The following is a 6,470-nucleotide window of genomic DNA, read 5'->3' on the forward strand; positions in this document are numbered from 1 at the left end:
GTGTGTGTGTGTGTGTGTGTGTGTGTGTGTGTGTGTGTGTGTGTGTGTGTGTGCGTGCCCCCGTTTGTTTTCCAGACACGCAGGCTTCTGTCCATTTCAATAATGTAAATGTCCCTCGCGGCTGACACAGTCACTTGCTTCCAAGTTGTCTGGTTCACTCATCTGTGCTTATCTGTGAACGGGAGGGAGTATCATGTTGCTGTAAATACTGCGGTGCTTTGGGTATGTTTGTGTGTTTTGTAATGTGTGTGTGTGTGTGTGCGCGCACGTGCATAGTGGGGGCAGGTGGACAATGAGCAGCCAACTTTACCAAATAGCCAATCAAGCCATCAATCGATTGATAAGAGAGAGACGGGGGGGGGAGGGGGTTCCAATTTACTGGTTGAGAAACTCTTCAACATGGCACCAGATCATTACAGACCATTGGAGTTAGGGGTTCACTGTGAGTTACAGTATACCATCTGAAAAGAGTGGCTCAGTACAGCCGGAGAGAACACAAAGAGTGGAAACCGGGGGGGAGGGAGAGAGATCTAGAGTAAGGACAGCAGATAGACGTTAAGGCAGAGGCAAATAGACGGAAGCATGGTGCCAAGAAAGAATAAATTCAGAGATGAGGGTGTGATATCTAAAAGAATAGAAGGGTGGGGGAGTACAGAGCCAGTGAGAATATCAGGACCGACACACACAAAAACATAAAACTAGAACACAAATGAGAGAGAGGGGATGAGAGAGGGAGAGAGAGGGAGAGGGAGAGAGAGAGTATTTGTTTGGTGTGCTTGTCGCATGGTTCGCTTGGGCCTCCCAACATGCCTCCCTGCGGGTTGTTAGCCCACGGTTGCAGAAAAATACAGCTTCATTTCTGCTGACAGCTGGAGCTAAATAATTGGCCGATAACAACTCATCAGAATGCAGCAGATATTATGTATGTTGTTTTTTTCTCCCCGCGCCGCTTGTGCGAGAGACAATCAGCGGTGGCTGTAAACAATGGAGCGAGAAGCCATTTAGTTTTCCTTCCACGGAACGTGATGTATCGCGCGGCATCCGCGCAGAGAGACTGTTTGCATCACTGTTTTGTGCCAAAAGTGCCAAAAAATACTTCACAGGGTGTGCAGTGTTTTGTGTTGTGTAGCTGTTCATTCTGCAATCCATAACTTGTATGTCCAGGGCCGGATTAACCCTCCCAAGGGCCCCCAGGCTAGACAAAATTCCAGGGACGAACGCGCACGAGCGAGCTGCCTTTGTGAACGTGCACAATGATAGTCAACGGACCAGCGCGTTCATGTGTCTGGGGCCAGGCTGCAATATCAAATTCGGCCACTATGTCCATTTCGCCTCAGGGTTTCCTCTGGGTGCCATCTCTATTCATATATACTCTAAGGTACAGAGGCTATAGTTTTCGCATGAACAGCACAATGCTGTCTCTTTGCATGAACAGAACATTGTCCCGCATTTCAGCGACCATGGCACACAACCAAACATGAATAAATCCTTCGGCATCCTTTGTCTTAAACGTCCGATCACCAGCGCAGTACGTTTGTCGAGAGACGGCTTTCTATGATGAAAGCGCTCTTTCTGCCTGTCCTGTCCTGCAAATGAACTGCCATTGACCTCTTCCCCCTACAAAGACATGTCCGTCCAATCACTGCACACATTTCAACAGTGATGTGAAATATGCATGGCATCGGTTAAGATCCTCAGTGCTCCATTACTAGATGAACTCTGTCTCAGGATCTCAAACAGAGCTGAAGCATCCATGCACAATATAACAACATAATCAAGTAGCTCTCAATTCCAGCTCCCCAGTTTAATTTCAGAAACAAACACTCAGTTTGTATTCATGCGACGGCTGTGCTACATTTCACAAACCTTGCCTCTTGAATGTTGCAGTCTCACTATCAAACCGTAGTAGTAATGTTGCACAAATTACCCATCGATGAAAATGAGCCCTACATTTAGTATGGGAAGGGGACGGCGACGACAGGACACGGGTTCATGTTCAATGTTAAACACAGACAATGGGAGGACCGCAGACTGCACCCCTCCGCCATACCGAATGGTCTTCCTACTGTAGGGCTAAGCCGTTATGGAAGAAGTACTCACATAATATACTCACTTATCATGCACAGCAATCAGATGCTGATCAGCATTGCGAGATTTGCTCTGGAAACACACAGACACACAAAATCTCCCCTGCCTTTGGCCTGGCATTACACTTGATAGGGCATCCCGTGGTTTGAATTGGTACTGCACTTGTGCTGGCTTTTCCAATTCCTCAAAAGGCCACGTCCACAAACTGAAAGAGTGCTGCAATTCAGCTCCAGTCTAGCCATCGACACAGGGAATATTGCCACACAGCAGGAGAGCCGGTAGAAATAGCTTGTGATAAAATAGTGGAATGTTATTATTCTTATAGAAACTATCATCGTCAAAAAAATATCCATTCTGGCATCACCTGCACAGCTCAGGGAATGCCACAATGTGACCTTAAGAAATTCAACAGAACTAGTTATTCTTAACTATTTAAGCCTTATATAGGCCAACTTTATTGTAAGACAAGTGAAAATGACCGATCTTCAAGCTCAATAGGCCTATTTTATTATGTTTTGAAAATCTGTGGTCAAAGAAGGGTTGCCAGGTTGAAAGTGGTTAAGTATTTGTTATTTATAGCGACATGCAACATCTGCAGTAGTTGACTAAGATTTAGCTCCTAGAATGCCAACATTATTAAGATTATGTTTAAATTGATCAACAAAGTGTCTCCCGAATACATATACTGATTCAGAAAACACCACAGGAGGATGATTGTAAAGCATTTACAGAGTTGAATGTTACATTATGTATTAACTTTTCTCATTAATTTAGAAACCTCTGCGTTATACTGTCACATATAGATATTTGTCATAGTAGATACATGTCTACAAAAGACACCGTCTCCGACTCTAGCACATTAAGGTTACCCCTACACATAACTTTCCAAAGTAGGTGACTCTGGCTAAACTTTCTCCTCCAGGTTCTCCCTCAAGTGTCACAATGTCTCCTCAGGGCTCAATTTTGTCTATGAAAAACAAAAGAAAAAGGAAACGGGTCATATTCAAGCGTGGCTGCCTTTCAGACTAATCATCTTATTGCCCTTTGTGCTCCCTAGGCTTTAGGGCATGTCTTTGGAAGGATGGAGAGAAACGGCACGTTCCCGCCCGGGCACCCTGCAGAGAGCATTGAGAAGCATCAGGTAAACTGAACACTGAAATGCTGAAATAGTTAATTCTGACCAAGCTCAACAAAATGCTACGATCGTTATTTGTGAGATTTACCACCGATAACTACAGAAGCTTTGAGATTCATTGTGAAGAATGAATACATACACACACACACACACACACACACACACACACACACCCCTTTCAGCCTGAAAGGCTGTCCCACACTGCAGTAATGATAGCCTACAGTACTGTGCCTATTGTCACCAAGGACATTAATTTTGATGAGAAGCCACAGCCTCGGTGAGTGATAGCATACACCTTTGTTCCTGGTGGGTGCCTGTATGTGTTGAGAATGATTCACCGCCTTCGGGTTCATAAATGCTGCGATTCAGTGAATTAAGCCATACTTTTTTCCTGGCCCACCTTTTGTCAAGAATTCTGAATACGAAACATTATTCCAATAGCCAAGGTCCTCGTTCCTTTAGAGCAAGCCTCAACATCTTAACTTGTGCAAGTGTGAGGACAGGCAGAGGTAGTTGAAGATGTAGACTATCCGATTTTCATGATTTTTCAAGAATCAAGAATAGCAGATCTGCAAGCTCAGAACGCGGCACAAATTGAGCTGTACTATTTTGGAATAGCCAAAGTATAACATAATTGTTAAAGTGGTTAAAATATAGCTCAAATTAAAAATGACGCTTTCCTGGTTTTACTGGGTTAGGGATAGAAGACGTTGAAGCAAAATTGAAAGGATGTTGGATGCAACTTAACGAACATGATGCGAGATTGAAATTTGGTAGTAGGCCTACCCTGTTCCAATGGCTGTGTGTTTTTTTTTCTTTTTAAACATCTGTTTATTATGATTTTTTTCAGTAGTGATTAACCAGAAAATTACAGATCGGACAAAAAATAGCAAAAAACATACAAGAGACTTACAATAAAAGGAGACAAAACATAACTCAAAGAAAAAGACAAAAACAATAAAATAATAACTGACAAGGCTGATGACTACGCGACACTCCGAGGACAGAAACAACATCACTATCAATTCTAAAAAACATTTCTGATATGAAAAATAAGACATATGCATACATGTGTACCCTCATAGACAATACAAACATACATACAGTATACATATACTGTATCAAACATGGCTGTGTGTTTTTTAGCTCAAAGCAAACCACCAACAAACACACACACACACACACACACACACACACACACACACACACACACACACACACACACACACACACACACACACACACACACACACACACTGCCCTTTTCTCTGGGTCTGTAATGATGCCAGCCATACTGGATTGACCGTGTGAAGGGGCATTACTGCAGAAGGTGGTCATTTTTTTTCTAGAGCATCAGCACTTCCCGACAGCAGGCCCGCACACCTGCCGGGCTTCCCTCAATTAACGCAGGCGTCGGTCCATTGTGTGTGTGCACATGCGTGTGTGCGTGTGTGTGTGTGTGTGTGTGTGTGTGTGTGTGTGTGTGTGTGTGTGTGTGTGTGTGCGTGCATGCGTGCGTGGGGTTCCCTGAACTGCCAGTTTGCTTTTCGCTCTTTGTCTGGCCCTCTCTCATTTCTCCCTTCACTCAGTCTGAAGGCTGTCCTCAGAGGGAGGGAACACAGGGAGGGGTAAGAGGGAAGACACAGAGTAGAGAGACAAATGGGTGGACAGAGAGGTAAGATGTTAAATAATGATTCGGAGAGACAGCGAGATGGTCAAGAGAGATTGCTAAAGAAGCAGGGTACAAAGCGAGACAAAAAGGTGATGGGGGAGAGAGAGAGAAGAGAGAGAGAGACTCGTCTTCGACCGGCGTCAAGGTCGTTTGTTGTCGTTTCTCGGCACTGTTCTAAACACACCTGGGCTGAAATGATTGACTAGGCCTGTAATCTTTAAAGGCCTGCTGTGGCGTCACAACTCTGTGCATGGAATAAAGTGGAAGAGACAGAATTGTAGGGTCCAATCAGATTCACCTCACTTGCTTTAAAGTGAGGTACATGGCACACAGACACACTCACGTAAACACATAAGCGTGCTGCGCGAAAGGGGAGAGAGACCCCCTACCTCTCCCTGCATCCTCCCCGGCGAGCTGAACCTTTTTTCACTTGTTTCGAGGTAAACAGTCCCAACCCACCGTCCAGTGATATGATGTAGGCTAACTAAGTACAGTTATATCAAATAAAACCGTGGGGTGCTAATGATGTGTAGGCACGTCTTGAGGGTTTTTTATTGATATAAAACGGGAGCACTAAAAAAAAAGTTTTGGAAACGCCCGTTGCCTAGCAGCGCCTTGCTCAGCCCCTCCCGCGCCTGCTTGGCTGCACGTGCACACATTACTTCCTTGTTTACAGCTCGACAAACCTCCCTATTTTTTCAGAATCTACGCTGCCTCCGTTCAGATTGACCATACTGCATACATGCATCTCGGTTACAATATTAACGCTTCTAAACGCTACTTCCGCCGCAGTCAAACCACCTCTTCAGACTCCATCTTGGCCCGTAGCACTTTCTGTAGCACTCGCCCTAGCCCAATGACCTTACAGGGGAATACAAAAGCTCAAGATACAGTAGTATTTTATGTAGACATTTTTGGAATTTGAGGGTTCTTTTCTTTACTGGAATATTTCCAATTTTCAGTACTTTTACTTCTACTCCACTACATATCAGAGGCAAATGTACTTTTACTCCACTACAATTATTTGAAATCTTTAGTTAGTTTGTGTTTTATGTCACCTTGTGATGACATACACGGTGAATGCCATCGCGTGTAACAAAATATAAATGTATGAAGCGATGCGTGGGTGTATGTCACCGTGTGTAGCAACTAGGTATGTATGTACTGTACAGTATGTAGCGACACTCGGTTGTATATCATGTCACTGTGCGATGTCATCACTCGTGTTTATGTAACCTTGTGATGACATACACGGTCCATGCCATCGTGTGTAGCAAAATTGGTATGTCCGCAAGGTAGCAGCGATTTACTAATGAGCCACTAATATCGACGTTCTGTTTAAACACCTCAACCTGAGCCTCAATTCAGAGAAGAACTGATAAAAAAAAACACGTCACCGGAAAGCGAGCGCCATTGGGAAAAAATAAACACGTGAAAGACACCATCAGCAGTAAGAGTAAGAGAGTAAGAGTTTAAGTATATATTGATGCAGATACGTTTGTACTTTTACTCAAGTACATTTTTAATACAGGACTACTTTTAACAGGAGTATATCTACATGATTGGTGATTGCAG

The sequence above is a fragment of the Protomyctophum bolini genome (assembly GCF_963924005.1).
Source record: "Protomyctophum bolini genome assembly, chromosome: 24".
NCBI lineage: Eukaryota > Metazoa > Chordata > Actinopteri > Myctophiformes > Myctophidae > Protomyctophum > Protomyctophum bolini.